Here is a 27,782-nt window from a genome sequence, read left to right as displayed (position 1 = left end):
AGCCTGATAGAGTGTTAGACATGTGGATGGTGACAAACATCATACTCTGTTGCCTCTCAAAGATGCTTTGATTCAACAGCAAACATGTACAGAGGACAGCAATTTTGAAACATACAGCATTGGAAACCCCTAAAAGATATCATCAGTGGATAGGATTTCCTGGGAGTTCCCTGGTCATGCAATGCAGATGTGATAGGACTGACAGAGAAAGAACAAAAAAAAGTTTGTTTTCTTTTGTTTTTACCTGAGGACGTGCTCAACACACCTGCGATCCACTCACCTTTTACTTTGCGTCTATTTTCCATTGTGACAGAAAAACTTTTCCTACTTTTTCATATGAGTCCTCCGTTGGCTGTTAACAGAGGTTTCCAGGCAATGTTTTATTTTAACGAGGAAAATGGAATGGCTGAGGAAATACAGGAAAATGAATCAATTGTATCAGTAGGGATGTTGATCCGTATCGGTTTCTGCTCCTCGCATGTTGAAGGCCTCTAATTCCCTGACAGTCTTTGTTCTGTCTTCCAGCGTCCTTCCACTCCCATCTCAAGCGGCTGGAGAGCCACAGCAGTCCTTCTCTCAGTATTGGATCACACTTGTGGCTGTGCTTTCTGCGTAGGTTGACAGGGAGAGACTGGAGGAGAAATCAGTAGACAGATGCTTTCGCTCTGTTCTTTGGCCCAGAAAACAAAACTAATGTAAAAAATAATAATAATAATAATAATAATAAAAGATGATGCTGGGAGCGGTGGCTCACGCCTGTAATCCCAGCACTTTGGGAAACGTGGCGGGTGGATCACCTGAGGTCTGGAGTTCGAGACCAGAGTGGCCAACATGGTGAAACCCCGTCTGTACTGAAAATACAAAAATTACCTGGGCGTGATGGCACGCACCTGTAAACCCAGCTGCCGAGGCAGGAGAATCGCTTGAACCCGGGAGGCAGAGGTTGCAGTGAGCCGAGATCGCGCCACTGCACTCCAGCCTGGGCTACAGAGCGAGACTCTGTCTCCAAAAAAAAAAAAAAAAAGAATGGCCGCGGGGCGCTTTTCTCCCTTCTCCCTTCTTCTTTGTCTTTCCTTCTCTTTAATCATAGTACAAAATGAGAGCGAATGTGAACCGCCGGTGGGTGTGCACACTTTTGTTTGGGTTCAAGAGAACCTGTTGGGATCCCATTCTTCTTTCTTCCTCGTTTCTTTTTCACCTTCCTTCTGCCGTCGCAATCTCCTTCGGTGATGTAGAAGCTCACAGCATAGAGATGGGTTATAAATGGAGGCAACCCATTGGGTTACGTCTTTACTCTCTATATGTGCAGAAATAGGATAGAAAAAGGTGCAGAGGCAGAAGTAAATCTATGTTGCTTGAGAATTAGGTTTGAGCACTACCAGAGCAAAAACCACCGTTTGGAGGTGCCGGGGATCGAACCCGGGCCCTCATACATGCAAAGCATGCGCTCTACCACTGAGCTACACCCCCCTCCTGAAAAACCTTTTTGTAATAATTTCCAGGAGGTAACTTTCTTTTTCTGAGTATTATGGAGTGTCTGCAGCTGCTGTGAGTAGAAGATACTAGGTACTAATGGGGTATACAAATTATTTAGAATACTGTATACGACTTGAAATGGAAGGCGCCTGTAATCCCAGCTACTGGGGAGGCTGAGCCAGGAGAATCCTTGAACCCGGGAGGCAGAGATTGCACTGAGCCGAGATCGCGCCACTGCACTCCAGCCTGGGCATCGGAGTGAAACTCAATCTCAAAAAAAAACAAACAAACAAACAAACAAAAATTACTTCCTAGGTTTAAGACTTTAAATAATTTATTTAATGTCAGCGCCTCATGGAAGACTTCAGTGGAATATGTAACCAAAGGAGAGAGTGATGCATATATATATATATATATATATATATATATATATATATATATGCGTGTATGTGTGTGTGTGTGTGTGTGTATTATCTTTATCGGATTTTCAACAGCAAAAAATTGGAGTTCTATACACCCTTCTGGGATTGGCATACAAGTGTTGTATAGGCGTTATATTAGCCAGGCGCTGTGGCTTACGCCTGTAATCCCAGCAGTTTGGGAGGCCGAATCGGGCCGATCACCTGAGGTCGGGAGTTCGAGACCAGCCTGACCAACATGGAGAAACTCCGTCTCTACTAAAGATACAAAATTAGCCAGGCGTGGTGGCGCATGCCTATAATCCCAGCTACTCGGGAGGCTGAGGCAGGAGAATCGCTTGAACTCAGGAGGCGGAGGTTGCGGTGAGCCGAGTTCGCTCCATTGCACTCCAGCCTGGGCAACAAGAGTGAAACTCCGTCAAAAAAATAAATTAAAAAAATAAATAAGGGTTCTATTAGGCAAAACTGAAAAAAAAAAAAGCCCTGCCGAAACCCGGGATTGAACCAGGGACCTTTAGATCTTCAGTCTAACGCTCTCCCAACTGAGCTATTTCGGCTCCCCTGAGTTTGTTCTTTTAGCTATTTCTTCAAAATATAAAAACTGTCATTTGTAGGGTCAGTATATCTTCCAATTCTGTTGTCTTCAATATCACCTGTCATTCACTCACCCCTTCACCCCCAAAATACAGATTCTTCTCCAATTTATGTCTGAAAATAGGACCCAATTTTAAGGACAATGAATGGGTTAGCAAAAGCCAGGGAAAGAAAAGGCAAAGGTGAAGAATAGAGCAAAGCAAGAACATGCTCCCCTACATGGTCACTGCTCAGAGTATCAAGGGAATTCAAAAGAAAATTTTCTAGGCTTTTCCTTTTCTCTGGGCTCTTGTTTTTCTGTCTTGCTCTTCAACGATATGGCAAAAAGGAACAGAGGATTATTGGGCAAGTTAATGTGGTGGCGGGTTTATAGCTTCTGACTAAAAAAATCCTGAGCGAGACAATTCATTTTCGCTATTCCCTTCCTTTCACTGGTCTCGTGCTGACACATCCACCTTGGGTGGTACAGAGACCCAGGGAGTGGAAATGGAAAGTATAATATGTTTATTTTAGTGTGACCACCCAAGACATGTTTTTAAAAGGAGAAAAGTACAGAGTGGCGAGAATTGTGAAAAACAGATGAACGTGTATGCTTTTGAACCCTGTGCAAGGCAAGGACACACTACCACTGAGCCACACCTCTCTCATTACAGAAACATCGTGAAGATCTTTTTTGACGCATTAGTCGTATTTCTGAGAGGTCTTCAAAAATATGATAAGTTGGCTGGATAGAAAATCCACTGTCTCATATCTCACTATTTCTTACGTCTAAACTATATCCCCTGAAGCTGCTAGGAGAAATGTAAGAGAATCACAGACCAAATCACACTGTTTCTGCTTCTGGAACATTTCACCCCATCAGTTTATTCTGAGGTTTCCTCTCCAGCAAACTGCCTGGGGGCATTTTCTCCCACAGTCAATAGGTAAGATGTCCAGATGGAACTTACTCTGGGGTCTTCAACCTGTCTGTCTCCGTTTCTTCTCTTTCATCTGCTTACAAAGTTTTTCAAGCCCCATCCTCCTTAAGAAAAGATGATGAGCCACAGTCTAGGAGAAGATATTTCAATACTTATATTTTACTAAGGATCTTTACCTGGAATATGTTAAGAACTTCTACAAAGCACTAAGAAAAAGACTAAAACTTCAATAAGAAAGAGCAAATTAATATGCACTTCACAAAAAATCGCTATTGAGTAAAATAAAATATGCTCGACATCTTTTGCTATAAAGGAAATGCAAATTAAAAACATAACAAGGCTGGGCACAGTGGCTCACGCCTATACTCCCAGCACTTTGGGAGGTCGAGGCAGGTGGATCACCTGAGGTTAGGAGTTCAAGACCAGCCTGGCCAACATGGCAAAACCCGGTCTCTACTACAAATATAAAAATTTAGACGGCCACATGCCCCTGTAGTCCCAGCTACTCAGGAGGCTGAGGCATGAGAATCTCTTGATCCTGGGAGGCAAAGGCTACAGTGAGCCAAGATTGTGCCGCTGCACTCCAGCCTGGGCAGCACAGCAAGACACTGTCAAAAAAAAAAGCTCAAAATAATATTGCTCTTCATCAGAATCATTTAACCTAAAAAGTGGATAATATCAAGTGTTGCTGAGTATGTGAAGCAATTGGAATGTGCATACATGGCTGATGAGACTGTAAACTGCTATTATCTACACTGGGAAACTATCTGAAAATATCAACTAAAACTAAATATATATATATAACCTATGACCCCAAAACTAGACGGTTACATTATACCCAAGAGAAGTGCATGAGCATTTCCCTTGAAGGACATGTATCAGAACGTTTGCAGCAGCGTTAGACATTTCAACCAAAAATGAGGGGTGTTGCAAATGTACTTGGACAGTAAAATGAATTAATAAATAATGATGTACGGTATTCAGACAATAGAATACTCCAGAGCAATAGAAAATAACTACTGTTACTAGCAACAATATATAGAAAATGAAGGCTGGGCACAGAGGCTCAAGCCTGTAATCCCAGCACTTTGGGAAGCCGAGGTGGGCAGATCACAAGGTCAGGAGATCGAGACCATCCTGGCTAAAACAGTGAGACCCTGTCTGTACTAAAAATACAAAAAATTAGCTGGGCGTGGTGGACAGCACCTGTAGTCCCAGCTACTCGGGAGGCTGAGGCAGGAGAATGGTGTGAACCCGGGAGGTGGAGCTTGCAGTGAGCCGAGATGGCGCCACTGCGCTCCAGCCTCAGTGACAGAGCAAGTCTCCACCTCGAAAAAAGAAAAGAAAATGAATCTAGCTTTTTTTTTTAACAAAAATTGAGTGAAGGAATCCATACTCAAATGAGTACAGATTTGCTATGGTTTGAAAGTGTCCCCTCCAAAGCTTAGGTGTCGCCATGTGATAATTATCAAGAGATAGGGCCGTTAAGAAGATTAAGCCATGAGGGTTCCTTCCTCATGAATAATATTAGGTACCCTTATAATAAGACTTGATAAAGGAAGTTCATCTCTCTATTGCCCTCAGTTTTCTGCCATGTGAGGACACCACAAAAAGGCCATTACCAGACATGAGAGCCAGTGCCTTGATCTTGGACTTCCCAGCCTCCAGAACTGTGAGAAAATAAGTTTCTGGGCCTGGCACGGTGGCTGTTTCCTGTAATCCCAGCGTTTTGGGAGGCCAAGGTGGATGGATCCCCTGAGGTCAGGAGTTCAAGACTAGCCTAGCAAACATGGTGAAACCCCATCTCTACTAAAAATACAGAAAAATTAGCTGGGCATGGTGGCATTCGCCTGTAATCCCAGCTACCCAGGAAGCTGAGACAGGAGAATTGCTTGAATCTGGGAGGCAGAGGTTGCAGTGAGCCAAGACTGTGCCACTGCACTCCAGCCTGGGCAACAAGAGTGAAACTCTGTCAGGAAGTGAAGGGAAGGGAAGAGAAGGGAAGGGAAGGGAAAGGAAGGGAAGGGAAGGGAAGGGAAGGGAAGGGAAGGGAAGGGAAGGGAAGGGAAGGGTTCTGTTCGTTACGAATTACCAGTCTTGAGTGATTTTGTAGCAGCCCAAAATAGACTATGATGATATTATATAATCCCATTTATATTATTTAAAATATAAGAAAAATAATCTATGGAGGTGGAGGTCAGAGAGTTAGGATAATTGAAATGAGGCAAAAGGCAGCTGTTGGTTGCTGAAAAATTCAGTACTTGGCCTGAATTTTGGTTATATATGTAATAAGCCGTAAGCTGAATAGGTTTTATGCGTTTTATTTTATATAAATGAAGGCTTAAATTTAAATACAAGAAAAAAAAGCTTTTCCTAGATACTTCCTATCCTCCAGTACATTCTGTCTCTTCCTTGGGGTTGTTTTGTTTTGTTCTGTTGAGACGGAGTCTCGCTCTGTCGCATCCTCAAGATTATTAGGACTTGGATGGACGGGATGGTAGAGTGAGTCTAAGAGCCACATCCCTCCTTCGCTTCCTCTGGATATGAGGGAAGAGAGGTACTTTTTTTGTCCCTAGGGAGGGAGACTCGACCAGGAAGGGGACCTGGTTCGTTTCGGCTTCAAGAGCGCCTCTCCGCTATTTCCGTCGCTCAACAGACGGGCTGAGCTCTTTGGAGGAGCGCGTGATGTTGGATTTTGGTTTGCGCTTCAGGAACCGTTGATACTGTAGCTTCTGAGGGAGCTGCAGGGATTTCCCGATTTCCTGCGTGCCTGTGTTAAAAGTTAGAACCGGGATCTGCTGGCAGCTTCGAAACTGAGCATGACGGTGGAAACATCTAATTTTATTAGTTTTTGCTTGAAATGCAAAAGATGAGAAAGAAAGTTTCCGTTTGTTTGCTCCACATATTTCTCTTAGAATGAAGCCGATTGGGCCGGGCGCGGTGGCTCACGCTTGTAATCCCAGCACTTTGGGAGGCCGAGGCGGGCGGATCACGAGGTCAGGAGATGGAGACCACGGTGAAACCCCGTCTCTACTAAAAATACAAAAAAATTTAGCCAAAAAAATTTAGCCAGGCGTGGTGGCGGGCGCCTGTAGTCCCAGCTGCTCGGAGAGGCTGAGGCAGGAGAATGGCGTGAACCCAGGAGGCGGAGCTTGCGGTGAGCCGAGATCGTGCCACTGCACTCCAGCCTGGGTGAAGAGCGAGACTCCGTCTCAAAAAAAAAAAAAAAAAAAAAAAATGAAGCCGATTGAAAGTTAATTTCACCCTGAAGAAACTCCTCCTGGCGTTTGCAACGATCTCCTTTATGTCTCACGTCCAGCTTGACTCAAAAGGACTCTAAAGAGCTGGAAAGCGTCTGCGGAAAGGCGGAGTCACGGTACAATCGGTGTTAACTACATGTGCAGCCACCGCCTCCTTAGTCCTATTACAGGTACAGAGGCAGTATAGCTGAATCCCTCACAAGTCGAGTGGGTTGACCTCAGATTGACTTTAGCAATGGCTTGTGACCACCTGATAGATGGTGGACGTTACAGCGTTTAGAAAGTGAATAGAAGAAAGGATGCATACGGAAGCCCACAAGTTTGCTTGGCTTCTGCAGATGGAGAGAGGCCGCTTTTCTGCCTTCGTGGTGTTTAGTAACTTATTTTTTTTCCGTTGTTGGCATGAAATAAAGCTGAAAATAAAAGCAGATTTTCTTTTAACAAGTTAGTATTAACATGCTTGCAGAGTTATTTCCCTGTGGATTTCTGCTTAGCACGGTGATACCACAAAGAGCTCTAATCTGGAGGTATGGGTTGTTCCCTAGCTTAGAAGGAGGTCAATCCTGGAGAGTAAGTACTGTGAGGTACAAAAGGATCCTTTGGGATTGGAAGAATAAACGTTCATTACTTCTATTTATGTAAAACAACAAAATGAGCTTTCTCCTATACTGATCTTGATCCCTGGAGTTCAGAGTGTTTGCATCTCGGACCAGAAGCTTCCTCAGAGGACCCAGAGAAGTGCTTTTTACTTCCATCAAATTTCAGCTGAGGTGAATGCTGTCTTTTAGTCATTTGTTGTGTGTTTGTAGTTAAGTAGTTTAAGTTTCAGAGTTTGTGGGTCTCCAATGGAAAAAGTGACCACCACACATCAAATCATCAACCCCTGGCAGTGTAATCTTTTAGTGAAAGCTTGTAGGGCTTCTGCAACCTGGTTAGGGGGAGTTAGAAAAAGAAACAGAAAAGGACTTGAGCCTTTTAGCTTCCAATCTGAAATCAGACTTGGGCCACACAGTCCTATGGTTTCTGATGATTTCTTTTACAGCTAGAAATCGGCTGGATGGCCAGGAATACTACTTGCTTCCCCCGTGCGTGGTCCATGTTAATGATTGATGGGACTGCTTAGAAAGAATAGGCAGATAATCCCAGGCAGCAAATAACCTCAAGTGAATGAAAACGAATCACCCTCTGTATGAGAGAGAAATGCAGAGGCCAACACAATTCACCTTGACAGACAGAAAAAATTTAAAGTTGGGGAATATCATGGACTGCTTCTTACTGGTGTCCCGGGGAAGAAAACAAAATCTGGAGGTACTGGGGATCGAACCCAGGACCTCGTGCATGCTAAGCACGCGCTCTACCACTGAGCTATACCCCCTCTGGAAAGCTCTGCTTTCAGAGAATACTTTGATGACTATTATTATCTGAGTCTGGGCTCTGTGTCATGACAATCTTCATGTTTTCATCCCCACTCTTAATTTCCTACAGGAAGCGTTTCTTCTCTTAGGCCCCTCTACACCAAAAGAAAGGTAGCTTAACAGTACAAATAAAGGCACTGTTCCTGATTTGTGGTCAGTCCAAGATCAACTCACCCCAAGGTGGGCTCTCCATCGCGTTAGATTTCCTGGAGCATACTTCTATTCAATCATTTGAGTGTGTCCTGGCATACAACATTCTCTTGCAAATTTTCTGATTATAATGTTCTGTATTCTTTTGACTCTTGGAAGCATGTTAGTCTCACATAGTCAAAAAATAAAACTGACTCAAGTGTGTGTGAAAATATCCTAAAAATCAGTACAAATAGAGGCAACTTAAAACTGCATTGTGAAAGAATAACATAATCCCATTGAAATAACTGATTTAGCCGGGCGCAGTGGCTCACGCCTGTAATCCCAGCACTTTGGGAGGCCGAGGCGGGCGGATCACAAGGTCAGGAGATCGAGACCATCCTGGCTAACACGGTGAAACCCCGTCTCTACTAAAAATACAAAAAATTAGCCAGGCGTGGTGGCAGGCGCCTGTAGTCCCAGCTACAAGGGAGGCTGAGGCAGGAGAATGGCGTGAACCCCGGGGGGGCGGAGCCTGCAGTGAGCCGAGATCGCGCCACTGCACTCCAGCCTGGGTGAAAGAGCGAGACTCCGTCTCAAAAAAAAAAAAAAAAAAAAAAGAAATAACTGATTTAAGAAAATGCTTTACACAGTTCGTTGTTCTAATTGTAAGTACAGAAAGAAGAGGAAACAAATCTTAAACGCTATGTATGAGGGTTATTTTTTGTAGAGCTAAGGCTGTAGGAATTCTGAGATTTTGTGTGAATTTTAGGATTGGGAAAATGAGTGTGTGTGAGCGGGTGTGTTGTTGGAACCAGGCTGTCACTGTAAGAGAAAGAAGGTAAAGAATAGTCCTGCTGGTGTTGATGGGAATGGAGGCAACAGTACGAAATTATACATATGTAATTGTATAGGCCGGACGCGGTGGCTCACGCTTGTAATCTCAGCACTTTGAGAGGCTGAGACGTGTGGAGCACTTCAGGTCAGAAATCGAGAACAGCCTGGCCAACATGGCAAAACCCTGTCTCTACTAAAAATACAAAAATTTGCCGGGTGTGGTGGCCGCGCCTGTAGTCCCAGCTATTCGAGAGGCTGGGGCAGAATAATCGCTTGAATTCGGGAGGCGGACGTTGCAGCGAGCCAAGATCGCGCCACCGCACTCCAGCCTGGGCGACTGAGTGAGACTCTGTCTCAAAAAAAAAAAAAAGGTACATTTTCCCTACAGATCTGTCTGCTAACTGGGCCTGGAAGAAGTACCTTAGAAACAATGAGCAAGATAACTCTATATTTTGATTTTCAAATACCATTCTCTACTAAAAGGAACCAGAGATACTAACAGAAAGTAGCTACTAGTGTCAACTTCGCTGACTCCATGACTGTACCAGGGAAACTACAAGATGAGCCTAAGGTATCTTGCTGTGCCAGAATGATGGGGATGATTTAAAAGAACACAGAAGCGCCGGGGTAGCTCACGCCTGTAATCCCAGCACTTTGGGAGACCCAGGCGGGCGGATCACCAGAGGTTAGGAATTCCAGACCCGCCTGGCCAACATGGTGAAGCCCCGTCTCTACTAAAAATACAAAAACTGACATGGCGTGGTGGTGCATATCTCTAATCCCAGCTACTTGGGAAGCAGAGGTAGGAGAATCGCTTGAACCCAGGAGGCGGAGGTTGCAGTGAGCCGAGATCGCACCACTGCACTCCAGCCTGGACGACAGGGCAAGACCTGTCTCAATAAATAAACAAACAAACAAACAAACAAATAAATAAATAATAAAGTCCATGAGAAAAACAATAGAGTGTGTGTGTGTGTGTTTAGGCGTAAAGAGAGAGGAGAATCATTGTGGCAAAATATCGGGAATTGCTAAATCTGAGTAACGTGTGTATGGTAGTTCTTTGTATTATTTTTGCAACTTTTCTGTAGGTTTGAAATAATTTCAAACTAAAAAGTTTTTTTTTTTAAATTCTCCCTTCTCAAATTTCTTTTTCCTCTTCCTTCAAGGGCTGTACTCTTCTATCAAGAGTAACGTAGATGGATACTAAAACAGAAGGGTCAGTACCGCCTCGGGGGATTTAGGTGCAGGTGAGGAGGTGAGAAAGTGGAATTCCCAGCTCTTAGAAATGAAGACCCAGGAGCGTGGGTCGCTGCCCGTCCTTACCCTCGCCAGCGCCTGGGCCAGCACCATGGTCGCGAAACCCAGCGTGGATTTCGTCTTGGGGACGCTATGGCTCCAGTTCTGAAACTCAAGAAACGACGGATGGAGAGGAGAACGAGGACCACCTGCGAAAAGAGTTCGAGAGGGAAGCAGGGCTGCGGTGGGGTGCGCACCTGCAGCGGCGGCGGCGGCAAAGGCGGAGGAGAAGCGAAGTGGGCGAGCGCCCGAGGCTGCCAGAGGATCTGGGTGGGCCGGGAGGCGGAGTGCAGCCCGGAAGCCCATCTCCGCTGCGTTTCCTCGGTGTCCGCGATAAGCGAGGGGGCTCATTCCCTGTAGAAGTGAGCTGAAAACGCTTTCCCCGCAAGATCGCCCTCGTTTTGCTCAAGGCAGTCGCGGCGTTGAGAACGCCTCGCAGCTCCTCTACTGGCTGGGGCACTGGGGAGCACGGGTACCCTTGAGTTTTGGTACAGGCCGGTGGTATTGGTGGCTTCTAAGGAAACGACAGAGAAGCCGCCTATTTCCACTCCCTGCTGTTCGCGAGGGGGAGAGTGCTGAACCGGGAAGAGAGACCCTCCTGCTTAAGCACCTTTGTTATAGATAGGAAGAGTGTTCTTTGCTTTTGTTTTTGTTTTAGCTTGTCAAGCTTGGAATACAAGTCATGAAAAACAAGAAAGGTAAGGCAGTCCCAGTATATTTTAAACCTAAGAGGGTTTTCAAAAGGAGTACTACCTTGTTTTTATGGAATTCAGGGTGTCCAGATTTCAACCTACCTAGCAGAGGGAAGCTCTATGAGTCTAATATCTTGGCTTTCTTCCACATTAGCAAGCCTCTGAAATTCGGGTTTCTTTCTGGACAATATCACCTACACTCTTGCAGTGGGCTCCTATATTGGCTACATCCAACTCGTGGAAGCATGAACAGTGGGAAAAGCCAAGGTTACCACATAAAAGATCCTTACATGAGACAAGTGGAAATAAAGCAGCAGCTGAGGTGTGTGTAGAGAAAGAGACAAACATGAATATGCAGAAAGTGGATAGAGAATTTTTTCCAAGGAGGAAGAGGAACGGTCTGCTCACAACAAGGAACTCTCTACTTACTGCTGTGAAGAGACTTTTATTACATTTCATGCATACACTGGATTTTAACAACCAGAACATTGGTAGAGTTGGTGGGGGCTGGAGAAACAGCAGTCACTCCCAACCCTGAGGGTGAGTCCCCACCCTGTGGGTGGAGAGAGAATGATTACTCTCTGTCATAGGGCTTAGAATAATCCAAGCCTGGGTTTCAAATTGAAAGGCCCAAATAGCTTGAGAGAGCTCCAGGTATTTCAGCTCAAAAGAGTCTCCTGGTTCAAGAGAATTCCTGTGAGTTCTTTCACAGAAAAATCAGTCTGTTGTGTGTGACCTGAAAAGTTACCTAAAATATTCAAAGGGTCAAAGAAATGGTAAGTCCAACCCCACCCCTGACATAAGATGAATACAAACCTCACTGGCTTTCCTAGGTTTGAGTTTTTGATTGAGAATAGGCAGGGAACCCCAGGACCAACTCTTCCTCCTCAGCAGGTGCCTGACCCTGGGACCTCCTGAAACTTCTAGAGCAGTGCTTCGCAGACTTTAGCATCAGAGTCACTTGAGGGCTTATTCAAACACAGGAGGCTGAGCCCCATCCATACCCAGCAGTTCTGATTCAATAGACCTAAGGTTGGGCCTGAAATTTATTATTCTGATTGCAGCACCCTAATCCCCCACCCCTTGCTCTCCTGTGCAGTGTCCGCAGTGGTTAACATGCCCACCGTTTGCCTGGAGAGAACCAATGGATACCAGTAAATTGAAGAAGAAAAAGTATGAAACAAAAAGAAAATACATGGCATGTGTGTATTCCTCCAAAAAATGTATCTCAAAACAAACATGATTGGTCTGGAGGCACACACACAGCCAGTCCTCAGCTAAGCAGGTTTCACCAGACAGTATCCCTCCTGGATGCTGGTTATAGATATTTTCACTGGACAAAAGAATCAAGTAAGGTCATGTCAGCCTCATAGAGTGTATCTATCATGCCAGCCTGATAGGCTGGTGGACTAGGAACAAACAACATAATCTCTTGCCTCTCAAAGACACTTTAATTCAACAGGATATATGTACAGAGAGAACAGCAGTTTTGAAACCATACACCACTGGAAACCCTAAAAGGTATCAAGAGTGCATAGGATTTCTTGGGAGTTCCCTCTCCAAAAAAAGCAGATATAATTAGATGGATCGAGAAAGAACATGAAACGTTTGTTTGGTTTTTCCCAAGGCAGGAAGTGCCCAACACACCTTTTAGTCTGCATGTATTTTCCACTATGACAGAAAACCTTTTCCTAGTTTTTCATATGGGGCCTCCGTTTGCTGTTACCAGAAGTTCCCAGGCAATATTTTATTGTAAAGAGGAAAATGGAGTGACTGAGGAAATACAGGAATAGAAATCAGTCTTATGGAATATCAGTAGGGAATATTGATTCGTATTGGTTTCTGCTTCTCGAACGTTGAAGGCCTCTAATTCCCCAATAGTCTTCGTTCGGTTGTCCAGCGTCCTGCCACTCCCATCTCAAGCGACTGGAGAGCCACAGCAGTCCTTATCTCAGTACTGGATCACACTGGTGGCTGTGCTGTCTGCGCAGGTAGACAGGGAGAGACTGCTGGAAAAATCAGTGGACAGAGGTTTTCGCTCTGTTCTTTGGCCCAGAAAACAAAAATAACTTAAAAAAAAATAGATGACTTCAGGGCGCTTTTCTCCCTTCTTCTCCTTTGTCTTCGCGTCTCTTTAATCATAGTACAAAATGGGAGCGAACGCGAGCCGCCTGTGAAAGTGCACGCTTTTGTTTGGGTTCAAGAGACCCTGTTGCCATCCCGTTCTTCTTCCCCCCTCCCCGCCCCCCGGCATTTCTTGTTTGTCTTCCTTCTGCTGTCGCAATCGCCTTAGGTGATGTCGAGGCTCACAGCATAGCCAGTGGAGATAGTTCAAGGCTGCGCATTGGGCTACATTTTTACTGTCTATATGTGCAGAAATAGGATAGAAAAATGTGAGGAGGCAGAAGTCTGTTGCTTGAGAACTGCCAGAGCAAAACCATCACTTGGAGGTGTCGGGGATCGAACCCGAGGCCTCATACATGCAAAGCATGCGCTCTACCACTGAGCTACACCCCCTTACTAAAAGGTCTCTTTGTAATAATTTTCAGGAGGTAACCTTCATTTCCTGAGACTCTCCCTGAGCATGCTGGCAGTAGTGGTCAGTATTATGGAGTGTGGAGAGCTGTTCTGAGCAGGAGATACTTGGTACTAATGGGGGATACAGATTCTTTAGAATACTGTGTAGGACTTGAAACGAAAAACAAAAGATTAGAAAAGTGTCAGATAATAACCACAAGAAGTTTCCATTGTGGCTTCAATGATTTCTTAGGGTCTCCTTCTGTTATGCTTGGCAAGAATCAAGTTCTGGTTTTCGTTTCTTTTGATTTCTTCCAGATACGACACAAAGCCATTGAAATTCAGCCTTTTCCTGCCTAAAACGCTTCATAATTGTTGTTTGCCCAATCGGAATATTAAAGGTAAGATTTGATGGAGGAAAGCCACAACCGGTCAGTGATGCACTTAGCATTTTTTCCTAAGGGTCCCTAGCTGGCGTGGTGTCTTACGCCTGTACTCACAGCTACTCCAGAGGCTGAGGCGGGAGGATCGCTTGAGCTCGGGAGTTGGTGGTTGTAGGGAGCTATGATTGCGCCACTGCCCTCCAGCCTGGAAAACAGAGAGAGAAAAGAAAGAAGAGAAGAGAAGAGAAGAGAAGAGAAGAGAAGAGAAGAGAAGAGAAGAGGGGATGGGAAGGGATTCATAAGGCGTGAATGAAAAACAGCTATGGGGATGGAGAGAAGGGTTTAATTATGAGAATAAGACCGAAAATAAATACAAACAGGGTTGAAGAATGGTTTAGAAAAACAAACACAAGCAGGTGCAGAAAAGGGGAGAGGTTTTAACAGCTCTTTTAGGAATGAGAGATAGATTGGAAGATGGAGAAGACGAGTTAGTTTGGCTCACACTAAATTTAAAGTATCTGTGGGGCACGCTTGTGAGGATGTTACACAGAGAACTCAGGCAATTAACTCCATCTCCAGCCTGGGATTTGTAAGCATTAGTAGTAGTAGACACATTACATGGAGGATGGATAAAGACTAAAAAGTGTACTTTGGGCCGGGCGCAGTGGCTCACGCCTGTAATCCCAGCACTTTGGGAGGCCGAGGCGGGCGGATCACAAGGTCAGGAGATCGAGACCATCCTGGCTAACACGGTGAAACCCCGTCTCTACTAAAAATACAAAAAATTAGCCGGGCGAGGTGGCAGGCGCCTGTAGTCCCAGCTACAAGGGAGGCTGAGGCAGGAGAATGGCGTGAACCCCGGGGGGCGGAGCCTGCAGTGAGCCGAGATCGCGCCACTGCACTCCAGCCTGGGTGAAAGAGCGAGACTCCGTCTCAAAAAAAAAAAAAAAAAAAAAAAAAAAGTGTACTTTGAGATATGGAAATTACAAACCTATTCGTGATATTTGTAGTCAACAAACAAGTTTGTTCCTAAAAGGTCTTGAATCTTGGTACTTATCATGTGTCCTTTGAACTATATAAGAAGATGAGAAGAAAACCCATTTCTCAGCACCAAATTTCTGGTGACTACTAACTCTTTCTCATTCTGGTTTGCCCATATGAGAGACTTCGCCAATGTTAATAAAATAACATTGATGCCTTTCAAAATTGGCAGATTGCAAGTTGTATGGCAGACTTGGCTTTTCAGTTGGCTGATGGGATTTCTAGAATAAAAATAGGAAACACTGAGTGATAGATTTCACTGAAGGAGAAACTAGAGAATTGTTATACACAAAATTGATGTGTATTCATGTGTGTTTGCCTGCCTGAATGTGTCTGTGTGTGTGCATGTAAATGATGGGAAGGATTATCTAGGATCTTTGATGCTGTAAAAGCTATATTAGGACGGTTTGCAGAAACTCTCCTTCATCTTTATGTTGTGTTACACTCGGAGAAACTTGGCTGTCTATTGGATTCTTGGGAATTCATAATAAGAAGGTTGCCTCATAAAAATGGGAGAATTTTAAATAATTAAATATCTGTAGCTATCTTCAGACTATCTACCAACAACAAGATTGAAACATGTTTTTTGTGTGAAATCTGTAGGATGAGCTCATTTAACACAGCATTCTTCTGAGAAATTAAACATTTAATTTTGAAGACAGAACACCCTGTCATACACACTCAATTTCAAAAACCTAAAAATATGTAAAGTATATCTTTAAATCTGCACTGTCCAACATGGTTACCATTAGCCACATTGGGTATTGAGTAGTGCAAACTGCTTAGTCTAAGTTCAGATGTGTTGAAAGTGCGAAATATGTACCAGATTTCAAAGACATAATTTTTTTTTCATGGAGTCTCGCTCTGTCACCTAGGCTGGAGTGCAGTGGTGCAATCTTGGCTCACTGCAACCTCTGACTGCTGGGTTCAAGCCATTTTCCTGCCTCAGCCTCCAGAGTAGCTGGGACTACAGGCACGTGCCACCATGCCCGGCAAATTTTTTTTTTTTTTTTTTTGCATTTTTAGTAGAGATGAGGTTTCACCATGCTGGCCAGGCTGGTCTCAAACTCCTGACCTTGTCATCTGCCCTTCTCAGCCTCCCAAAGTGCTGGGATTACAGGCATGAGCCGCCACACCTGGCCAGATGTAATATCATTTTTTAAACATAAAATATCTCACTGATAATTTTAAGATTGATTACTTGTTAAAACAGTATTTTGGACATGCAAGGTGATTTACATATATTAGTAAAACTGGACATAAAAGATGGAAACAATAGACACTGGGCACTACTAGAGGGGGAGGCGAGAAGGGGAAAGGCTTGAAAAGCTAGCTGTTGGATACTACGCTCACTACCCGGGTGATGGGATTAATCCCACCCCAACCCCAGCATCATGCAATATACTCATGTAACAAGCCTGGACATGTACCCCTGAATCTAAAATAAAAGTTCAAATTATTATTAGTAGTAGTATTATTATTTTGAGACAGAGACTTTGTCTCTCAGGCTAGAGTGCAGTGGTGCTGTCTGGGCTCACTACAAACTCCTCCTCCAGGTTTCAAGTGATTCTCCTATCTCAGACTCCCAAGTAGCTGAAATTACAGGCGGGCACCACCACACCCAGCTAATTTTTGTATTTTTAGTAGAGATAAGGTTTCACCATGTTGTTCAGGCTGGTCTCGAACCCCTGACCTCAGGTGATTCACCCACCTCGGCTTCCCAAAGCACCGGGATTACAGGCATGACCCACGGTGCCTGGCTAAAAGTGGAAATTATCAAAAAATGATATAAAATAAACATCGTCTGTTTATTTTTTAAATGTGACTACTAGAAAATTTAAAACTACGGAAGTGGCTCTTGTTTAAGATTTGTATTATCTTTTTAAAAAATTCTTTTTATCCCAGAAGGTAAAGTAGAAGACTTGTGTTATCTTTTGATTGGACAGCATTGTCTAGAGACGATGTTATCTATTTAGATGCTGTTCTGGGAGAATCCCAGAGCCAAAGGACATGGAGCATGGTCTGCTAGTAATTAGGTTTCATGACACGAGTGGACTTGACTAAATGCATTTCTATGCATGATCTCCTTAGACCTTTACAACATCCCAGTTTACATAATCATTATTAGCCTCATTTTTAAGGTTTTGAATAAGAGACAAATCATGCTTAGAATTACCCCTAGGCCTTTCATTTCAGCAAAATGTAAAGAAATCATTACTGTGCTAGCATTACTGTGCTAGGCAAGAAAACATTCAATGCTGCCGTTTTTTTTTTTTTTTAGACAGAGTCTTGCTCTTGTTGCCTAGGGTGGAGTGCAATGGTGTGATCTCGGCTCACTGCAACCTCCACTTCCCGGGTTCAAGGGATTTTCCTGCCTCAGCCTCCCTAGTAGCTGGGATTACAGGCATCCACCACCACTCCCGGCTAATTTATTATTATTATTATTATTTTGTATTTTTAGTAGTGACAGGGTATCACCATGTTGGCCAGGCTGGTCTTAAACTTCTGATCTCAGGTGATCTACCCGCCTCAGCCTCCCAAAGTGCTGAGATTACAGGCGTGAGCCACCATGCACAGCCTATCAAATATTTCTTAATGAAATAAAACACAAGCTTCTGAGTTGAGAAAGCCTCAGTGACTTAAAGGATAAAGTATCTGATTCCTAGTTCCTGTACAGTCAATGTCCCCACCCTGAGGTTTCTTCTCATTTGGTACCAATTTTCCTTTCACAATTGGATGCAGTTCTGATGTTGAAGTACTGTAGATTATTGTCTCCTCACACAGTATGCAGGAGTTAGGGGAAAATAATACAGAAAATGAAACACCAATTTGAAAGAAGAAAATATATTCAAAATGACAAAAAAAAAAAAAAACAGGATAAAAAATGCTCATTATCCCAACACAGAATTTCAAGAGAGGAGTTGAAGTGAAAAAAGGAAAATGGAGCACATACACCTGAGTCTTGACAGAATAATTAACTTAGAAATCCTTATTTTTGACCGGACGCAGTGGCTCACACCTATAATCCCAGCACTTTGGGAGGCCGAGGTAGGCGAAACACGAGGTCAGGAGTTGGAGACCAGCCTGGCCAAAATGGTGAAATCTCGTCCCTACTAAAAATACAAAAATTAGTCGGGCATGGTGGTGGACGCCTGTAATCCCAGCTGCTTGGGAGGCTGAGGCAGGAGAGTTGCTTGTGCCAGGGAGGCGGACGTTGCGGTGAGCTGAGATCGTTCCACTGCACTCTAGCCTGGCTAACATAGCAAGACTCCATCTCAAAAAAAAGAAAAAAGAAAAAAAAAAGAAAGAAATACTTTTGTTTGTTCTTTCCTGGATACCAGTAAAGAAATAACTTAAGATTTGGAAATTCTAGACAAGGGTTCCAGGCTAAAGAAATGTCCTGTCAGTAAGAAACTTAAAATATTCCTGTAATTAGGCCTGGTGCCGTAGTTCCCACCTGTAATCCCAGCACTTTGGGAGGCAGAAGCGGGCAGGTTGCTTGAGCCTAGGATTTCAAGAACAGCTGGGGGAACATGGTGAAACCCAGTTTCTACAAAAAAAAGTACAAAAGAGAGAGAGAGAAAGAGAAAGCCAGGCTTGTTGTTGCATTTCTGTAGTCTCAGCTACTCAGGAGGCTGACATGGGAGGATCGCTTGAGTCCAGGGAGGCTGAGGCTGCAGTGAGCTGTGATCATACCATTGCACTCCAGCATGGGTGACAGAGTGAGACCCAGCCTCAAAAAAACAAAACAGGGCCGGGTGCGGTGGTTCACGCTGTAATCCCAGCACTTTGGGAGGCCGAGGTGGGTGGATCACGAGGTCAGGAGATCGAGACCATCCTGGTTAACATGGTGAAACCCCGTCTCTACTAAAAATACAAAAAATTAGCCAGGCGTGGTGGCGGGCGCCTGTAGTCCCAGCTACTCGGGAGGCTGAAGCAGAAGAATGGCGTGGACCTGGGAGGCAGAGCTTGCAGTGAGCCAAGATCGTGCCACTGCACTCCAGCCTGGGCGACAGAGCAAGACTCCATCTCAAAAAAAAAAAAAAAAGTTATTTTTCCAGCAGTTTAACTGCAGAGCTATGGAGTTGACTCAAGATACAAACCGAGGTGTTTCTTTTCTTTTTTTTTTTTTTGAGACAGAGTCTCCCTCTGCCACCCAGGCTGGATTGCAGTGGCGCGATCTCAGCTCACTGCAAGCTCTGCCTCCTGGGTTCACGCCATTCTCCTGCCTCAGCCTCCTGAGTAGCTGAGACTACAGGTGCTCGCCACCACGCCCGGCTAATTTTTTTGTATTTTTAGTAGAGACGGGGGTTTCACCGTGGTCTCGATCTCTTGACCTCGTGATCCGCCTGCCTCGGCCTCCCAAAATGCGGGGATTACAGGCGTGAGCCACCGCGCCCGGCCAAACCGAGGTTTTTCTAATTGCAAAATGTTTCTTGAATATACCACCACCACATATATACACTCATACAATATAATAGTTCTTCTTCTACAGGTTTCTTCATATTTCTTGTGATTTAAAACACCCCTGCCCAACACACATAAATAACATCAAATCAGAAATGAATTGTAATTGACACAGTCTATAGCGTATTGGAATTTCTTAGGTTTTAAAATTAGTAACTTTCTAGATTTAAGATTTTAAATAATTTACGTACCGTCAGTTAACACTTCATGGAAGACTTCAGTGGAGAGAGTGATACAAATATACATACATATATATATACATTACCTTTATGGAATTTTTAAAAAGCCAAAAAAATTGGAGTTATATATAGACCTCTGGGGTTGGTGTGCAAGTGTTGTATAAAGGAAAGACAATTATGCAACAACCAAAAGGCAACTGCTGAAACCCGGGATTGAACCAGGGACTTTTAAAATTTCAGTCTAACGCTCTCCCAACTGAGCTGTTTCAGCTGCTCTAGATGTATTGTTAGTCATTTCTTCAAAATATAAAAACTGCCATTTGTAAGGTCAGTGTACCTTCCAATGCCTAATTCTGTTGTCTTCAATATCACCCGTCATTCACTCACCTCCCCCCTAATCCAAAAATATAAGTTCTGCTGCCATTTATGTGTGAAAATAGGATCCAATTTTCCCCAGCAAAAGACGGGAAAGAAAAGGCGAGACGGCCGGGCACGGTGGCTCACGCCTGTAATCTCAGCATTTTGCGAGGCCGTAGAGGGTGGATCACTTGAGGTCAGGAGTTCAAGATCAGCCTGGCCAACATGGTGAAACCCCTTCTCTACAAGAAATATAAAAATTAGCCAGGAGTGGTGGCGCACGCCTGTAGTCCCAGCTACTTCAGAGGCTGAGGCAGGAAAATCGCTTGAACCAGGGAGTTCGAAGCTGCAGTGAGCCGAGATCGCGCAACTGCACTCCAGCCTGGGCAACAGCGAGACTCTGTCTCTAAAAAAAGAAAAAAGAAAAAAAGACAAGGCGAGGAATAGGTCAAATCAGGAAGATGCTCCCATGCTTGGTCACCATGGAAACACCACTCGGAAAACTAAAGGAAATTATCTAAAACTAAAATGAAATTATCTAGACTTCACCTTTTCTCTTCTTTTGGCTCTTTTTTGTTTTGTTTTCTGTCTTGCTCTTCAATGACACAGCAAAAAGGAGCAGAAGATTATTGAACACGTTAACCTGGTAGTAGGTTTATAGCTTCCGACTGAAGAAATCCTGAGCGAGCCAATTCTTTTTCTCTGTTTCCTTCCTTCTACCAGTCTAGCTAACACATCCACCTTAGGTGGTATAGAGACCCAGGGGTGGAAATGGCAAGCATATGTTTATTTTAGTGTGACCACGCAATATATATATATACACATATAAATATGAAATATAAAATATATAAATTAAAAATACAAATATATTATGGTGACATAAATGTGTATAATATAAAATACACACACACACACACACACACACACACATATATATATATAGAGAGAGAGAGAGAGAGAGAAGATTCCAGCGAGAGAGAGAGAGAGACAGGGTCCCACTCTGCCAGGTTGGAGTGCAGTGGCAATCTCCTCTCGTTGCAACTTTCGCCTCCCAGCTCAATCAGTTCTCTCACCTCAGCCTAGAAATTCTTATATCACTTCAAAAGTGTGAAAACATTGGACTCCTCTCGTTAAATAACTTAGAAACAATTTCAGAGTTTACCGAATTTCAGAAACAATCCTCTCTGGAATGAGGAAATAGCTACAGCCAACAACGACTTGCAAATTGAATTTTAATAAAACCGTCCCTATGTCTGGACAGTTTTGAAACTCGGTCTCCTATTCCGAGAGAGTCCAGGCTTTCTGTTTTTAGCCAAAATTTGTTGGAAGGGTCAATTAGAATATTTTTTGAATAATTTCCTCAAAAAAATTTAGATTATCTTACAGGCTTTTTTTTCTCTACCTCTTGTAAGGCCCAAGCCTCCCCAGACAGGAAACAACATTCCTCTAGGTTTATCCCCGCCTTCTGACGTCTCTCCCCATATGGGCTCAGCCTCAGCCTATGTTGCAGAAAACGTTTGAAGTTGAGCATACAGAGAAGGGGGAAAAAAAAAAAAGGAAAGTGATGTGGAAATTAAAACAGTGGCTACATGTAAATCTCAGCACAGTGCTTAAAATGTGTGTAAATGGTTCTAGGAGTGCACTGCACTATTGTGAAAAGTTCATTCAGAAGTAAACGGGAGGGAAGGTGGAGAGGAGCCGAGCGCCAGCTGGCAGAGAGAGGGAAGAGGCGCGGTGCGGTGAAGTGGAGAAACACAAAAAGGGAGAGGGGTAGAGGGCAAGGAAAAGCATCCTCAAGATTATTAGGACTTGGATGGACGGGATGGTAGAGTGAGTCTAAGCACGCATCTCTCCGTCGCTTCGTCTGGATATGAGGGAAGAGAGGTTTCTTTTTGTCCCTAGGGAGGTAGGCTCGACGAGGAAGGAGACCTGGTTCGGTTCGTTCAGACTGCCACGGCTTCGAGAGCTCCTCGCCGCTCTTTCCGTCGCTCGATAGATACGCTGGGCTCTTTGGGGGGAGCACGTGATGTTGCTATTTTGTTTGCGGGTTTGGGAACCAATGATAATGTAGCTTCTGAGGCAGCTGAAGGGATTTCCTGGGTGCCTGTGTTGAGTTAGAAGCGGAATCTGTCGACAGCTTCGAGACTGAGCACGACAGTGGAAACGTCTAATTTTATTAGGCTGTGCTTGAAATGCAAAAGATGAGAAAGAAAGTTCCCGTTTGTTTGCTCCACATATTTCCTTTAGAATGAAGCCGATTGAAAGTCAACTTCACCCTGAAGAAACTCCTCCTGGTGTTTGCAATGAGCTTCTTTACTCCTCACGTCCAGCTCTTGGCTCAAAAGGGCTCTGCAGATTGGCACAGCGGCTGCGGAAAGGCGAAGTCGCGGTACAATCGGTGTTAACTACATGTGCAGCCACCGTCTTCTTAGTCCTATCATAGGTGCAGAGGTAATACAGGTGAATCCCTCACAAGTCGAGTGGGTTGACCTCAAAATTGACTTTAGCGATGGCTTGTGACCACCTGATAGGTGGTGGACCGTTACAGTGTTTAGAAAGTAAGTAAAAGAAACGACGCATACGGAAGCCCCACTCGCTCGCTTGGCTTCTGCAGATGCAGAGAGAGGTCGCTTTTCTGCATTCTGGGTGTTTAGTAACTTAATTTTTTATCTTTTGTTTAAATGAAATAGAGCTGAAAATAGAAGGAGAATTCCTTTTAACGAGATAGTATTGAGATGCTTGCAGAGTATCCCCGCGTGGATTCTGCTTAGCCCTGTGATACCAGCATCAGAAACTGTGCAAAGAGCTCTAATCTGGAGGTGTGGGTTGTTCAGTAGCTTAGAAAGAGGTTATTCCTGGAGAATAAGTACATCATGTAGAAAAGGATCCCTTGGGATTGGGAGAATAAAAGTTCATTTATTATTTTTATTTATGGAAAACAAAGAAATGAGCTTTACCCTATACTGATCTTGGTCCCTGGAGTTCAGAGTGCTTGCATCTCAGGGCGGAAACTTCCTTAGAGGACCTAGAGATGTTCCCCCTACCAAATGTCAGCTGAAGTGACTGTGATCTTTTTCTCATTTGTCATTATGTTTGCCATTTATTGTATGCTTGTAGTTAAATAGTTTACATTAAGTTTTAGAGTTTGTGGGTTTCTAATGGAAAAAGTGACCACCAGCACATCAGGTCCTCAGCTACTGGCAGTGAAATCTTTTAGTGAAAGCTTGTAGGGCTTCTGCAACCTGGGTGAGAAGAAGAAACACAAGGTCAGGCGTGGTAGCACACGCCTGTAATCACAGCACTTTGGGAGGCTGAGGTGGGCAGATCACCTGAGGTCGGGAGTTCAAGACTAGCCTGACCAACAGGGAGAAACCCCCATCTCTACTAAAAATACAAAATTAGCTGAGCATGGTGGTGCATGCTTGTAATCCCAGCTACTCGGGAGGCTGAGGCAGGAGAATCACTTGAATCCAGGAGGCAGAGGTTGTGGTGAGCCAAGATTGTGCTATTGCACTCCAGCCTGGGCAACAAGAACGAAACTCTGTCTCAGAAAAACAAACAAACACCACACACACAAAAGGACTTGGGCCACATGGTTCTATGGTTTCTGATTATTTCATTTACAACTAGAAATAGGCTGGATGGCCAGGAATAGTACTTGCTTCCATAGTGCGTGATTCATCTTAGTGACTGCTGGGACTGCTTAGAAAGAATAGGTGGATAATCGAAAGCAGCAAATAACCTTAAGTGAATGAACACGAATTACCTCTCTGTATGAGAGAGAGATGTAGAGATCAACCCAAATATCTTGATAAGGCAGGACATTTTGGACAGCTGGGGGGGAAGGCCATGGAGCTCTTCTTACAGTGCCACCGGGTAGAAAATGGACCTCTGGAGGTACTGAGGAATCAGCCCAAGGCCTCGTGCATGATAAGTACATGCTCTACCACTGAGTTATATCCCCTCATACCTCCTGTGTATTTGGAAAACTGGTGACCACCATTATCTGAGTATGTGCTCTATGTCATAAAGACAATTACCATGTGTATCCAATTCCACTGTTTATAAGTGCCCCCTCTCTTAGGCACGGTTATACCATGTAAAGGTACCTTAAGAGTAAAAAGAAAAGCACTGTTCCTGATTTGGGATCAGCAAATCTATTTCCAAATAGAGCATTTCAAAAGTATAACATAACCACATTGAAAATTCAGGAAAGAATTGACCTAAGAAAATGGTTTACACATTGTTCTCATTGTAAAAAGAAAAAGAACAGCAAGCATATATTAAACTCTATGTATCAGGAATATTTTCTGTAATGCTAAGGCAATAGCAATTCTGATATTTTGTGTGAATTTTAGGATTGGGAAAATGAACATGTGTGAGCCTGTATGTTGCTGGAACCAGGCTCTCACTGTGGGAAAAGAGGAAGGTAAAGAATAGTCCTATGGGTGATGATGGGAATTAGAGGCATCAGTATGAAATTATACACTTAATTGTAAAATTTCTCCACAGATCTCTCTGCTAACTGGGCCTAGAAGAAATGATACCTCAGATGCAATGAGCAAAGATAATTCTATATATTGATTTTCAAATACCATTCCCTACTAAAAGGAACCAGCAATACTAATAGAAAGTAGCTACTGGTGTCAACTACATTGACTCCAGGACTGTGCCAGGGAAACTACAAGATGAACCTAAGATATCTTGCTGTGCCAGAATGTAGGTGCTCCGAATTGATGGGTATGATTTAAAAGGACACAGAAGCCAGCTTGAAAGGGATCTCAATGGCCAAATCTGACACATTTTGAGCATTAATGATGACAGTAAGTGATTATCAATCTTGAGAACTTAAACAAATAAATATGGAAGATGGGAAGATTTTCCTTACACTTGTATGCCAAGTGATGAATGTGGAAGTAAGGATAAAATTAGAAAATCCTCATTTGGGCCGGGCATGGTGGCTCACGCCTGTAATTCCAGCACTTTGGGAGGCCGAGGCAGGGGGAATCACCTGAGGTTGGGAGTTCGAGACCAGCCTGACCAACATGGAGAAACCCCGTCTCTACTAAAAATACAAAATCATGGTGAGCCGAGATCGCACCATTGCACGCTAGCCTGGGCAAGAAGAGCAAAATTCCGTCTCAAAAATAATAATAATAATAAAATAAAAATAAAAAATAGTGAGAAAAACTGACATCACATGCCTCTTGGTGTGATAGAGGGTAACATGATTTCTGTGACATTTCCATAACCTGAATGTAATCATGACTACACAAATTAAGAAACATTCCACAAAACCACTGGCATATGCTCTTCAAAAACATATTCATGAAAGACAAGAAGATTAAGAATCTGTTCTAAAGTGAAGGAGACTGAAACATCAAGACAACTAGATTCATATGTGATTCTGAAATGGCACCTAGTTTGGGAGAGACATTTCTATAAAAGATTTTATTGACACAATTAAAATTTTTATAGACGGTATATTAGATAATACTGTTTTATCAATGTTAAGTTCACTAAATTTGATAATTGTGCTCTGGTAAGAAATTGACCTTGTTCTTAAGAAATACACATTGAAGTATTTAGGAATAAAAAGATATAATGTCTGAAAATCATTATCAAATAGTTTAGAGAAATAATTTTTGTCATATGTATATATACGTATATATACACACACACATACACACGCACATACACACACACACATATATATTCCACTGTTGCTGATTGTTTGGTTGTTGAGGTGAGGAAGAGGCAAGATGGTGTTCTGAAATAATGTCAAGATTCAGACAGTATGTGTTTCTCAAATGGTTCTCATTCCATTTTAAATGTTGCTAGGCTGAGAAAAAGATACAAATTCCCCAATTTATATTAGAATTTAGCAGGTGGTTTGTTTTGTTTTGTTTTGAGACAGAATTTTGCTCTTGTTGCCCAGGCTGGAGTGTGATGGTAGGATCTCGGCTCACTGCAAACTCTGCCTCCCGGGTTCAAGCGATTCTCCTGCCTCGGCCTCCCAAGTAGCTGAGATTACAGGTGTGTGCCACCATGCACGACTAATTTTGTATTTTTAGCAGAGATGGGGGTTTCACCATGTTGGTCAGGCTGGTCTCAAACCCTCAACCTCAGGTGATCTGCCCGCCTTAGCCTCCCAAAGTGTTGGGATTACAGGCGTGAGCCACTGTGCCTAGCCAACTCCTTTATAATCTTATAAGACCACGGTAGGATATGTGGTCTGTGGTTTACTAAAATGTCAACATGTAGCACATTACTGCACTCATATCAGACTTTTGGCCTCCAGAAGTGTGAAAGAATAAATTTCTGTTGTTATAAGCCACCTAATTTGAGATAATTTTTTACAGCAGCCATAGGAAACTAATCAACGACAAGCTTATTCTACTCTGCCAACTGCCTTGAATGGTTTTGAGGCTAATGAAGTCTAAATAATGTAACATTGAAATTAGCATCTTGGCAAAATTCAACAGCCCTTCATGCTAAAAACTCTCAATAAACTAGGTATTGATGGGATGTATCTCAAAATAATAAGAGCTATTTATGACAAACCCACAGCCAATATCATATTGAATGGGCAAAAACTGGAAGCATTCCCTTTGAAAACTGGCACAAGACAGGGGTGCCCTCTCTCACCACTCCTATTCAACATAGTGTTGGAAGTTCCGGCCAGGGCAATCAGGCACGAGAAAGAAATAAAGGGTATTCAGTTAGGAAAAGAGGAAGTCAAATTGTCCCTGTTTGCAGATGACATGATTGTATATTTAGAAAACCCCATCGTCTCAGTCCAAAATCTCCTTAAGCTGATAAGCAACTTCAGCAAAGTCTCAGGATACAAAAATCAATGTGCAAAAATCACAAGCATTCTTATACACCAATAACAGATAGAGAGCCAAATCATGAGTGAACTCCCATTCACAACTGCTACGAAGAGAATCAAATACCTAGGAATCCAGCTTACAACGGATGTGAAGGACCTCTTCAAGGAGAACTACAAACCATTGCTCAACAAAATAAAAGAGGACACAAACAAATGGAAGAACATTCCATGCTCATGGATAGGAAGAATCAATATCGTGAAAATGGCCATACTGCCCAAGGTAATTTATAGACTCAATGCCATCCCCATCAAGCTACCAATGACTTTCTTCACAGAATTGGAGAAAACTACTTTAAAGTTCATATGGAACAAAAAAGAACCTGCATTGCCAAGACAATCCTAAGCCAAAAGAACAAAGCTGGAGGCATCATGCTACATGACTTCAAACTATACTACAAGGCTACAGTAACCAAAACAGCATGGTACTGGTACCAAAACAGAGATATAGACCAATGGAACACAATACAGCCCTCAGAAATAATACCACACATCTACAACCATTTGATCTTTGACAAACCTGACAAAAACAAGAAATGGGGAAAGGATTCCCTATTTAATAAATGGTGCTGGGAAAACTGGCTAGCCATATGTGGAAAGCTGAAACTGGATCCCTTCCTTACACCTCACACAGAAATTAATTCAAGATGGATTAAAGACTTCAATTTTAGGCCTAAAACAGTGAAAACCCTAGAAGAAAACCTAGGCAATACCATTCAGGACATAGGCATGGGCAAGGACTTCATGACTAAAACACCAAAAGCAATGGCAACAAAAGCCAAAACAGACAAATGGGATCTAATTAAACTAAAGAGCTTCTGCACAGCAAAAGAAACCACCATCAGAGTGAACAGGCAACCTACAGAATGGGAGGAAATTTTTGCGATCTACCCATCTGACAAAGGGCTAATATC

General features: G+C 43.4%; 5 non-coding genes across 5 annotated transcripts; all 5 read right to left on the bottom strand.

Annotated features, from left to right (window-relative positions):
• Positions 1-1,398: 1,398 nt before the first annotated feature.
• Positions 1,399-1,470, bottom strand: TRNAA-UGC (transfer RNA alanine (anticodon UGC)). The gene has a single exon. It is a non-coding gene; the product is annotated as a tRNA-Ala (tRNA).
• Positions 1,471-2,379: 909 nt separating this feature from the next.
• On the bottom strand, positions 2,380-2,452 carry TRNAF-GAA (transfer RNA phenylalanine (anticodon GAA)). Its single transcript has one exon. It is a non-coding gene; the product is annotated as a tRNA-Phe (tRNA).
• Positions 2,453-7,969: 5,517 nt separating this feature from the next.
• Positions 7,970-8,041, bottom strand: TRNAA-AGC (transfer RNA alanine (anticodon AGC)). Its single transcript has one exon. It is a non-coding gene; the product is annotated as a tRNA-Ala (tRNA).
• A 5,439-nt stretch (positions 8,042-13,480) lies between these two features.
• TRNAA-UGC (transfer RNA alanine (anticodon UGC)) lies at positions 13,481-13,552 on the bottom strand. The gene has a single exon. It is a non-coding gene; the product is annotated as a tRNA-Ala (tRNA).
• Positions 13,553-19,820: 6,268 nt separating this feature from the next.
• Positions 19,821-19,893, bottom strand: TRNAF-GAA (transfer RNA phenylalanine (anticodon GAA)). Its single transcript has one exon. It is a non-coding gene; the product is annotated as a tRNA-Phe (tRNA).
• Between the last annotated feature and the right edge of the window lie 7,889 nt (positions 19,894-27,782).

This window comes from Symphalangus syndactylus, chromosome 23 (assembly GCF_028878055.3).
Source record: "Symphalangus syndactylus isolate Jambi chromosome 23, NHGRI_mSymSyn1-v2.1_pri, whole genome shotgun sequence".
In the NCBI taxonomy this organism is placed as follows: Eukaryota; Metazoa; Chordata; class Mammalia; order Primates; family Hylobatidae; genus Symphalangus; species Symphalangus syndactylus.
This window is presented reverse-complemented; position numbering and strand designations above follow the sequence as displayed.